This window comes from Nomascus leucogenys, chromosome 2 (assembly GCF_006542625.1).
Source record: "Nomascus leucogenys isolate Asia chromosome 2, Asia_NLE_v1, whole genome shotgun sequence".
NCBI lineage: Eukaryota > Metazoa > Chordata > Mammalia > Primates > Hylobatidae > Nomascus > Nomascus leucogenys.
Window position 1 is genome coordinate 51,610,980 of NC_044382.1, and position 12,376 is coordinate 51,623,355.

Sequence of the window (12,376 nt, forward strand, 5' to 3'; positions counted from 1 at the left end):
TGGGATTATAGGTGTGAGCCACTGCGCCCGGCCTCATTTCTTTATACTATCAGACCAGGACCTGCCAAGAAGGGCTGGTGACCTGGGTCCTGTTACCACTCAACTGGAGGCAGTGCATACCCAAGCTGCCCCTAGCAAGTGGCAAACAAAAACTAATAATACCAAAACATAGTTCAGGGGTTGGTAAGCCTTTTCTTTTCTTTTTTTTTTTTTTTTTTTTTTTTGAGATGGAGTCTTGCTCTGTTACCCAGGCTGGAGTGCAGTGGCGTGATTTAGGGTCACTGCAACCTCCCCATCCTGGGTTCAAGCGATTCTCCTGCCTCAGCCTCCCGAGTAGCTGGGATTATAGGCACGTGCCACCATGCCTGGCTAATTTTTGTATTTTTAGTAGAGGCAGGGTTTCACCATGTTGGCCAGGCTGGTCTCGAACTCCTGACCTCAGGTGATCTACCCGCCTCAGCCTCCCAAAAGTGCTGGGATTACAGGTGTGAGCCACCGTGCCCGGCCTGGTAAGCCTTTTCTATCAAAGGCCAGATAGTACATATTTTGTGCTTTGCAGGACATATGGTCTCTGTCACACTACCCAGCTCTGCCATTGTAGTGCAAAAGCGTCCATAGATAATCCATCAGCGAATGAATTCAGCCATCCAATGAAGCTTGGTGTACATTGACATTTGAATTCTATGTGATTTTCATGTGTCACAAAATATTGTTCTCCTTTTGCTTTTTTTTTCCCCAACCATTTAAAAATGTAAAAACCATTTTTAGCTCCTGGAATGTGTAAAAACAGGTGTACCCTCAAAATGTTAAACATAATTACTGTTCGACCCAGAATTTTCATTCCTAAATATATACCTAAAAGAAATGGCCTTGGCCAGGCGTGGTGGCTCACGCCTGTAATTCCAACACTTTGGGAGGCCAAGGCGGGCGGATCACGAGGTCAGGAGATCAAGACCATCCTGGCTAACACAGTGAAACCCTGTCTCTACTAAAAATACAAAAAAATTAGCCGGGTGTGGTGGCACGCGCCTGTAGTCCCAGCTACTCCGGAGGCTGAGACAGGACAATCGCTTAAACTCAGGCGGCAGAGGTTGCAGTGAGCCAAGATTGCGCCATTGCACTCCAGCCTGGGCAACAGACAGCCTGAGACAGACTCTGCCTCAAAAAAAAAAAAAAAAAAAAAAAAAAAAAAAAAAAAGAAATGGCCAGGGGTGGTGGCTCATGCTTGTAATCCCAGCACTTTGGGAGGCCAAGCTGGGCAGATTGCCTGAGGTCAGGAGTTTAAGACCAGATATAAAGATATTTTCGGCCGGGCCTGGTGGCTCATGCTTGTAATCCCAGTACTTTGGGAGGCCGTAGGCAGGCAGATCACGAGGTCAGGAGATCGAGACCATCCTGGCTAACACAGTGAAACCCCGTCTCTACTAAAAATACAAAAAATTAGCCGGGCGTGGCGGCGGGCGCCTGTAGTCCCAGCTACTCGGGAGTCTGAGGCAGGAGAATGGCGTGAACCCGGGAGGCGGAGCTTGCAGTGAGCTGAGATCACGCCACTGCACTCCCGCCTGGGTGACAGAGCGAGACTCCGTCTCAAAAAAAAAAAAAAGATACTTTCTTTATCTGTATTTTTCTGGTTTTTCTGCAATTAATTTTAAGAGATCTACCCCAGTCACCTTCACAGTAGCGGCTTTGGATATATGAAAGTTGGGGGAAGCTGTGGAGGGGGACGCTATGAGAAAAGAATCAGGAATGGGATGGGGTTTTGCTCACCTCAAGCCCTACTCTGGCCCCAAATCCCTCTCCTTTCATTCTCAAAGATATTAAGGAAATCAAGGTGAAATTGCCAGCTATGTGGCCTTGGATTGATTACTCACCCTGTCTGAACCCTTTCCCATATATGTCATGTGGACTAAATTTCTGGAAAAGGCTCCCAGTCCTTTTCTTCCTTTCCTTCCTAGCACTGCTAAGCAAGACACAGGGAGTGACAGCTTTGTTTAGCAGTGCTGGGAAGGAAGGAAGGGAGAGAAAAGGAAGGTGGGGAGCACAGGGCGAGGAGGAGAAAGCTGGCATCCGAATCGCTGGTGGGTGTGGCAGAGGCAGCAGGTGGGACAGGTAGAGGGACTGGTCCCCTCCTGTCATCTTCTCTGCCCTGGAGGTTTGAGGGCATGATTACCCAATCTCTGGATGTAACTCTTAGAAAGTCTGTGCTGGGCTGAGCACTGGACATGAAGTCCAAAGACCTGCATTCTGCTCACACCTCACATTGGTCACCTGTGACCTGGGGCAAATTAGTTCCTCCTTTGAGCCTTGTCTTGCTCAGCTATGTAAGGAGTTAATGCTTGGCTGGTTGCAACAGTTCTAGGAAAGGTGCTTTGAAAAAGGCTAAGCAACTACGGTGCTGTCAGTGATGAACAAACTGTGGCAAACCTTCCCTTGTTTTTTAAAATGTCTTTATCGAGATGTAATTCACATACCACACGATTCGCCCATTTTAAATGCGTGCTTCAGCAGGTTTTAGTCTATTCACAGAGTTGCACAACCATGATCACGATCAGTTTTAGAACATTTTCATCATCCCAAGAAGAAATCTGTACTGTTGCCAGGAGCAATGGCTCCTGCCTGTAGTCTCAGCGATGAGGGAGGATTGCTTAAGTTTGGGAGTTCAAGACCGGCGTAGGCAACATTAAAAACAAGAAAACCCCCAAAAAAACCTTAGCTGGGCGTGGTGACACAAACCTGTAGTCCCAGCTATTCATGAGGCTGAGGCAGGAGGATTGCTTGAGCCCGGGAGTTTGAGGCTGCAGTGAGCCATGATCCTACCCCTGTACTCTAACTCGGGCGACAGAGCAAGACAACTCAAAAAAACAAACAAAAAAACTAAAACTAAAAACAAAACCATACTCTTAATTTATTTTATTTTATTTTATTTTATTTTATTTTATTTTATTTTTTAGAGATGGAGTCTAATTGTGTTGCCTAGATTGGTCTTGAACTCCTGAATTCAAGGGATCCTCTGCCTCAGCCTCTCAAAATGCTGCAATTTCAGGCATGAGCTGCGCCTGGCCAAAACCCTACTCAGGAGCTCTCACCCTCCAGTCTTCTCAGGCCTCTGAGCCCCAGGCAAGTACTCATCTACTTTCTATCTCTATAGATGTGCTTATTCTGGACATTTCATAGAAATGAAATCATGTAATGTGTTGTCTTTTGACTGACTTTTTTCATTTAGGATAATGCTTGCAAGTCTTGTCCATTTTATAGCATATATAAACATTTAATTCCTTTTTATAGTTGAATAATATTCCATTGTATGGGTATGCCATATTTTATGTATCCATTCATCAGATGATAGACGTTTGTGTTTTTTTTTTCCTATTTTGGGGCTACTATGAATAGTACTGCTATGAAGTTTTTACGTAGACACATGTTTTCATTTCTTTCTTTCTTCCTTTCTTTTTTTTTTTTGAGACAGAGTTTTGCTCTGTCGCTAGGCTGGAGTGCAATGGTGCCATCTCAGCTCACTGCAACCTCTGCCTCCTGGGTTCAAGCGATTCTCCTGCCTCAGCCTCCCGAGTAGCTGGGACTACAGGCATGTGCCACCATGCCCAGCTAATTTTTTGTATTTTAGTAGAGATGGGGTTTCACCACATTGGCCAAGATGGTCTCGATCTCCTGACCACATGATCCACCCGCCTCGGCCTCCCAAAGTGCTGGGATTACAGGCGTGAGCCCCACGTCCAGCTTTTTTTTTTTTTTTTTTTGAGACAGAGTCTCACTCTGTCACCCAAGCTGGAGTGCAGTGGTCCGATCTCGGCTCACTGCAACCTCCACCTCCCAGGTTCAAGTGATTATCCTGTCTCAGCCTCCCAAGTAGCTGGGATTACAGGTGCCTGCCACCACATCCAGTTAATTTTTGTATTTTTAGTAGAGATGGGGTTTCACAAGTTGGCCCGGCTGGTCTTGAACTCAAGCGATTTGCCCGCCTCGGCCTCCCAAAGTGCTGGGATTATAGGTGTGAGCCACCGCACCTGGCCTATTTTATTTATTTATTTTATTAGAGGTAGGGTTTTGCCATATTGCCCAGGCTGTTCTCAAACTCCTGGGCGCAAGTTATCTGCCTGCCTTGGTTTCCCAAAGAGTTGGGATTACAGGCATGCACCACTGTGTGGGGCCATTAAGTTTTATTTTTAACTGACAAATAATAATTGTATATATCTATGGGGTATGAAATGATGTTTCAGTACCTATATACATTATGGAATGATCAAACCAGGCTAATTAACATACTTATCACCTCATATACTTACTGTTTCTTTGTGATGAGAACATTTAAGATCTATACTTTTAGCTTTTTTGAAATATATATTATTATTAACTATCACCATGCTGTATACTAGATCACTAGAACCTGGTTGAAGAAAAATCAAAAGGATACCTTGTGACCATGAAAATTACATGAATTCAAATTTTAGCTTGAAATATCTACTATCTAGCCCTTTATAGTAAAACTCTGATGACTTCTGAACTAAACAAACACAGAGAAACTTGGATAGAATCTATAAGCTGAATGAAAAAAGCAAATATAACAGTGATTTGTTGCTGCATAACAAATGATCCCAAAAGGTAATGGCTTAAAAATAGACATTTATTATTTCACAGTTTCTATGGATCAAAAATTTGCAAGTGGCTTGACTGAGTGGTTTTGGCTTGGGGTCTCTGACAAGGTTGTGGTTAAGATGTTGCTGGAGGCCGGGCACAGTGGCTCATGCCTGTAATCTCAGCACTTTGGGAGGCCGAGGCAGCTGGATCACGAGGTCAGGAGATTGAGACCATCCTGGCTAACAGGATGAAATCCTGTCTCTACTAAGAATACAAAAAAATTAGCTGGGTGTGGTGGCGGGCGCCTGTAGTCCCAGCTACTCAGGAGGCTGAGGCAGGAGAATGGCGTGAACCCAGGAGGCGGAGCTTGCAGTAAGTGGAGATCGCGCCACTGCACTCCAGCCTGGGCGACAGAGCAAGTCTCCGTCTCAAAAAAAAAAAAAAAGATGTTGTTGGGGCTGCAATCATCTGAAGGCTTTACTGGAGCTGCAGAATCACTTTCAAGATGGTTCACTTACATGGCTGGCAAGTTGGTGCTAGCTGTTTGCAGAAGGCCTTGTTCCTCTTAGACCTCTTCATAGGGCTACTTGAGTGTCCTCATAACATGACAGTTGAAGGCCGGGTGCCTCAACTCATTGTTGTTTTAATTTACAGTTCCCCCTGGGCATGGTGTCTCACACCTGTAATCCCAGCACTTCGGCAGTCCAAAGCAGGTGGGTCACTTGAGGTCAGGAGTTCAAGACCAGCCTGGCCAACATGGCGAAACCCCATCTCTACTAAAAATACAAAAAAAATTAGCCGGGCATAGTGGCACACGCCTGTAATCCCAGCTACTTGGGTGGCTGAGGCAGGAGAATTTCTTGAACCCAGGAGGCGGAGGTTGCAGTGAGCCGAGATCATGCCACTGCACTCCAGCCTGGGTGACAAAGTGAGACTTAGTTTCAAAAAAAAAAAAAAAAGAAAAGATAAAAAGAAAATGCTTAATTATTACCCAAACGGCAGTGCTGGTGGATTGCTCACCCCTCCCGCCAGCCTTCTGCCCTCTCTGGAGACAAAGGGCTCTTATATTCCAGAGCCCTGTGAATGCCCCCAGTTCTAGACTGTTGGTGGGAGAATCAAAACTCTCTTTAAAAATATTAATATATCCTATGACTCTAGGCCTTGTCACTTCTTTCACTTAGCTCTTTTAACCCTCATCAGCTCTGCCAGGTAGGAACTGAACTGTTATATCAAGAGGCCGAGAGAAGTGAGTTGAATGGCATGTTTTTAACTGTTATACCTCCCTGTGAACTCATTCATTCATTCGGCAAATACTTATTGAGGACCTACTATGTGCCAGTACTGGGGATACAGCAGTGAACAAAGCAGGCAAAGCCCTTGTCTTCATGAGGGGTGGGAGCAGTGAGATAAGAGAGTAGACAGCCCATGCTTGGTATCTCATGCCTGTAGACCCAGCCACTTAGGAGGCTGAAGTGGGAGGATCACTTGAGCCTGGGAAGTGGAGGCTGCAGTTAGCCATGATTGCATCACTGCACTCCAGCCTGGGTGACAGAGACCCTGTCTCAAAACAAGCAAACAAACAAAGACATTAGGCAGTAAACAAACAGTAAATAAGATAGATACACTAAAATGGGGTGAACAGATAGAAAGTTACTGTGTTATAAGGGGTAGTCAGGGAAGACTTACATTTGAACTGACACCTGAAAGTGGGAAAGGAGCCAGCCCAGTGAAAAGCAATTCTGTAAGTGAACAAAGCAGTGAATAGAACAGCGAAAAATCCCTATGCTGACAGAGTTTACACACCACCAGAGGGAGACAGACAGCAAATATAATAAGTCAATTATATGACATGTCAGGAGGTGATAATTGCTATGGGGAAAAAGTAGAGCAGGGTAAGGGGGTGTATTAGTCTGTTTTCATGCTGCTGATAAAGATATACCCGAGACTGGGTAATTTATAAAGAAAAAGAGGTTTAATGGACTCACAGTTCCTCATGGCTGGGGAGGCCTCACAATCATGGTGGAAGGTGAAAGCCATGTCTTACATGGCGGCAGGGAAGAGAGAGAATGAGAGCCAACAAAAAGGGAAACCCCTTATAAAACCATCAGATCTCGTCAGACTTATTCACTACCACAAGAATAGTATGGGGGAAACTGCCCCCATGATTCAATTATCTCCCACATGGTCCCTCCCATAACACATGGAAATTATGGCAGCTACAATTCAAGATGAGATTTGGGTAGGGACACAGCCAAACCATATTGGGGGCTAGGCTAGTTAATGAAGGTCTTGCTGAAAAGCTGATATTTGAACAAAGACTTGAGGATGAGGGAGGAAACCATGCTCTTCATGGGGAACATTACGTGTGTCAGGAACAGCAAGTGCAAAGTTCCTGTGGCAGGAACGTGCCCAGGTTTTTTGAAAGGCAGCAGGGAGGCCTGGGTGACCCTGGGTTTATTGGGCTATGTGTCCCACATCTTAGACATAGCTTGTTGCTTCTTTTGATGTCAGATTTTTTTTTTTTTTTTGGGTGGGGGGGTTGGAGAGAAGGAAGGACAGGAAACTGTCACAGATAGCCCAGTGATCAAACTTAGTGTCACAAAATAGCACAAACCTATACAATGGGCCTCCTGATATGATATAATGGGAAATAGATACAAGGCCTATGTAATATGGTTACCAAAAGCGACTTGCCTGAATATAACCATGAATAATAAACAGTTGGAAATAAAAAATTGGAAATAAAAAATTCCAATTGTGGGACCTTTTACAAGACAACTGCCTGTATTCTTTAAAAATGTCATGAAAGAAAAAATGATGTGAACATTGATTGGATCTTGGATCACAAATACAACCACAGCTACGCAGGATATAAATGAGACAACGGGACATTTGAGTATGTATCGGTGAGATAATAGCATTATATCAAGGTTGAGCTTTTTAAGTGTGATATTGGCATTGCGGCTGCCTACAGAGATACAGGCTGAAGTATTCAGGGGCGAAGTGTCAGGATGTCTCCAAGTAACTCTCAAATGGTACAGTCAAGAAAATAAAAATACATATCTGAAATGCGTGGCAAAATGTGTCGACAATTGATGAATCCAAATGGGAGAACTAAGGGTGTTTGTTGATTGTGCGATTTTAAAGCGTTTCTGTGGGTATGAAGTTTTTCAAAATAGTTGCGAGGAAAAACTAACGCTTTGCTTGTGGAGATGCTGGCTGCTCCTGCATCCCACCACGGGCCCCTCGGATGTGTGGATTTGCGGGTCTCGTTGTTTCATTTATTTATTTAATTAATTTATTTAGACTTGGAGTTTTGCTCTTTCGGCCAGTCTGGAGTGAAGTGGCGATTCTCCTGCCTCAGCCTGCTGAGTAGTTGGGATTATACCTGCCTGCCACCACGCCCGGCTAATTTTTGTATTTTTGGTAAAGACAGGGTTTCGCCATGTTGGCCAGGCTGGTCTCAAACTCCTGACCTCAGGTGATCCACCCGCCTTGGCCTCCCAAAGTGTTAGGATTACAGGCGTAAGCCAGCGCGCCCGGCCAGGTCTCATTATTTCTGACGCTCAACCTGATCCCTGCTGTCGCCGGGTGCCCCATATCTCTTCCTCTCGCGTACAGGACCTGTAACCTGTGGATGGACGTCGCCAACAGCAGGTATCTCATCAGAGAAGGAGAAATTCTAGCGTCGTTTAAAGGAGGGAAGGGAGAAAAGAAGGAAGAAAAGGAGAGGAAGACAGACAAGCTCGCCTCTTGCAGGCTCCGTGAGGCCGGGCGGCTCCGAGCGCTTCAGTCCTAGGAGCCCTTCGCGGTGCGTCACCGCCCCCCGGTGGCCACCAGGCAAGCACGCGGCGCCCGGCAGGGAGGTGGAAGGGGTCCTGCAACCCTCGCTCCTGGAGGCTCCCGGGAGAACTCCTGGCAGGCCAGCGCCCCCACAATCCTAGCCTGTTCACCTTGGGTTAGCACATTGTAAAAAGCAACTACTATGAGCTGAGCACGGTGCAGGTGCAGGTGCTCTGTAGCTATTAACTCACTTAATCTTCACATCAGCTTTAATAGGTGAGATTATGGCAGCCCTCATTTTACAGAAAACTCAGGCTCAGAAAGGGAATGCAGATTGCCCAGGCTGGTCTTGAACTCCTGGCCTCAAGGGATCCGATCCTCCTGCCTTGGCCTCCCAAAGTCCTGGGATCCCAGGTATGAGCCACCTCACCTGGCCTGGGGCCTGTGTTTTAACTAGCAAAGACTGCACAGCTAGAGTTGTACCTTCTAACTCCAGGTCCAATGTATGGCCCACGACAGTACACCTGTTTTTTTTTTGTTGTTGTTGTTGTTGTTTTTTACTTTCCACATGTGATGACGATAACAAAATAATAGCAAGACACATCTATAGTGCTGACCATGGGCCACACATAGTGCAACATATTAACCCATTTAATCTGCAACAGCCCTACAGGTTAGGTTCTATTAATATGGCCATTTTACCGTTGAGGAAACTTAAGTACAGAGAGCTTAAGAAATTTGCTGGACATGGTGGCTCACATCTATAGTCCTAGCTATTTAGGGGCTGAGGCAGAAGGATGGCTTGAGCCCAAGAGTTTGAGACCAACCTGGGCAATATAGTGAGACCCTCGTCTCTATAAAAAATAAAAAATTAGCCAGGAGTGGTGGCAGTAACTGCAGTCCCAGCTACTTGGGAGGCTGAGCTAGGAGAATCACTTGAGCCTGGGGAGGTCGAGGCTGCAGTGAGCAGTGATTACGCCACTGCTCCCCAGCCTGGGTGACAAGAGTGAGACCCTGTCTCTAAAAAAAGAAAGAAAGTTTTGTCCCAGGTCACTCAGAGAGCAAAGAGTATTGACTGGAAAAGTATTGAGCAACGCTGGGATTGTCTGTTTATTCCGTTTATAAATGTTTATTGAACACATACTAAGTGCGAGACCCTGAACTAAGACCTCAGCGTGCAGGGAGGGGGAAAGACGACAAACAATGCTACTGAATTGAAAAATGAAAAATGCAACGAGCAAACCTAATGTAATTACAAAGGGGTTACTGGAAATAAGATCCTTAATGTGGAGAATGGAATGGTTTAAGATAATTTAGAAATAAAAGTAAACGTGAACAGCTGACTACTTCTGGGGGAGAGGAGGAGTGACGGCTTAAGTGAATAAACACCCTTTCACTGCAATCCACCAGCAGAAGTAACACACCGGTAAGTCCTAATTTAAGGCTTGGCTGAATATTTATTTTGACGACAAAAGAAGGAGCTGCCATTTTCCTGAGAAATTAAGAAAAGGGGTAGCTTTTAAAAACTGTATTGAAAGTCCTACTCTTCATAAACAGAATCTAGTGATTCAATCTGACTTTCAGAGAATGCCAGTTAGCTACCACTTGCAATCACCTCCTCCCACTTCAAGCCTCTGGCCTCATGCAGAGCACCTTGTGGCAGCGCCAGGTACTCAGTCCCCTCCTGGGTCAGAGGAAGTCCATCCACATGGCTCTTGTTAGGCCACCCCCTCTCTTCTGTACCTCTCAGGCCCACTGCTGCACCATGTTTCTTTGGAAGGCCTCAGACTTGGGCCTGCTAACCATCATCAGAGACTCACTCCTTCCTTATCTGGGTGGGCAAAACCCCAGGGAGAAGCAGCCTTCCCAGTGGGGCTCCGTCTACAGCCTTACTGTGACTGAGCTCAGCACCAGCAGGGCACTGCCTCCGCCCCACTGCAAACACACACTTTTATTTTTTTTTTTAGCTTACATACCTTATGTAGTCATATAAGATACATGCAGAAAAATGTGTAGGAAAATGAAAAGCACAAGGTTTTATCATTTTCATCTTATCATCCTTGTTAATATTTTGATCTACATCCTCCATGAAATATTGTCTGGACATATTCGAGGAAAAGATATGGCTGGAAAAACTGGTCAAGAGTGAATAAACTGGAGGGCGTGTTAGATCCAAAACAACACAACAGTAAAACAAGCATCCTGCAAAAGTAGTTGTATGTTTTGTTTTTATTGCGACAGAGTCTCACTGTTGCCCAGGCTGGAGTGCAGTGGTGTGATCACGGTGCACTGCAGCCTCAACCTTTAGGGTGATCCTCCCACCTCAGCCTCCTGAGCAGCTGGGACTACAGGGAGGTACCAACATGCCCAGCTAATTTTTGTATTTTTTTGTAGAGATGGCATTTTGCCATGTTGCCCAGGCTGGTCTTGAACTCCTGGCCTCAGTCCCGCCTCGGCCTCCCATAGTGCTGGGATTACAGGCGTAAGCCAGTGTGCCCAGCCAGTAGTTGCATTTTTTTATTATCTATATCATTGGTTCTCAAAATGTAGTCCCTGGGCCAGCAGTATCAACATCATGTGGGAACTTTTCAGAATTGCACACTCAGTAGCCAGCCCAGACATGCTGGATCAGAAAATAGGCTGGAGCCTGTGTTTTTTATTGTACTTATTTATTTTTTGTTGAGACCGGGGTCTTGCTTTTTTGTGCAGGCTGGTCTCAAACTCTTGGCTTCAAGTGATTCTCACGCGTTGGCCTCCCAAAGGGCTGGGATCTCAGGCATGAGCATCACACCCAGCCCGGTGTCTGTATTTTAACCAGCTTTCCAACGGATTCTGATAAATGCTCAATTTCGAGAACCACTGTACTGCACAATGACCAAACCTCTTAGGAATTCGGTGTGTTTAAAAAATGAATTTATACTTCTCTAACCATAACAACATCGACTTATAATTTCAGAAATAACAGCAAGAGGGCCAGGCGCGGTGGCTCACGCCTGTAATCTTGGCACTGTGGAAGGCTGAAGCAGGCGGATCACATGAGCTGGGAGTTCAAGACCGGCTTGGCCAACATGGTGAAAGCCCATCTCTACTAAAAATACAAATTAGCTGGGCGTGGCAGCAGGTGCCTGTAGTCCCAGCTACTGGGGAGGCTGAGGCACAAGAATCGCTTGAACCGGGGAGGTGGAGGTTGCAGTGAGCTGAGATCGCACCACTGCACTCCAGCCTGGGTAACAGAGCGAGTCTCTGTCTCAAAAAGAAAAAAAAAAAAGCTGGAGTTGGAGAAAAGGGGACAGAGAGAGTGGGGAACCAAGAGGAGGGGCAGAAAGGGATGAAGAGAAAACAAGGGACAGATGTAGGGATGGGAAGAGGGGTAGAGGAGGACATGGACAATGTAGGGGCAGAAAAATGCCCCAGGGGACCCCTCCTGGGAGCTCAAGGGTGCTTGGTTAAGGAGATCCTGCAGCTGCTGAGAGGGACAGTTTTGGTTCTTTTCCACTTTATATTCATTTTGTAACTTCACCACACAAACACTTTTGGGGAGGGAAGGGGGATGGAAAAACCCACCCCTAATTTTGTCCAGCCCATCTGGACACTGCCTGCTACCTGGTTCCTAGGACTTGTTACCCCAAGTAGAGATGTTGGGTGGATAACCCCATCCTCATGCCAGGCATTCTCTCCACTCATCAGACCAGAGTCTCCTTCTGCTCTTTGTATTCACGTGTCTCAGCCTTCCAAGTAGCTGAGACTACAGGCACGTGCCACCACGTCCAGCTAATTTTTTTTTTTTTAAGTAGAGACAGGGATTCACCAGATTGGCCAGGGTGGTCTTGAACTCCTGACCTCAAGTGATCTGCCCACCTCAGCCTCCCAAAGTGCTGGGCAACTCCGGCTTTTTACTTCTAACCTCTCTTTTTCTGTGTTCCTTGGTCTCCAGGTGTTGATGAGGGGATTGGGACACGGAGGTCATTGCCTGGTTTCCTGCTGGCCCCTGTGAGGATCT

At 46.0% G+C, this 12,376-nt stretch overlaps 1 protein-coding gene across 2 annotated transcripts in view; it reads right to left on the bottom strand.

Annotated features, from left to right (window-relative positions):
- The window catches only part of CDH3 (cadherin 3), a 137,598-nt gene that overhangs the window by 111,489 nt on the left and 13,733 nt on the right, over window positions 1-12,376 (bottom strand). The window lies entirely within an intron of this gene.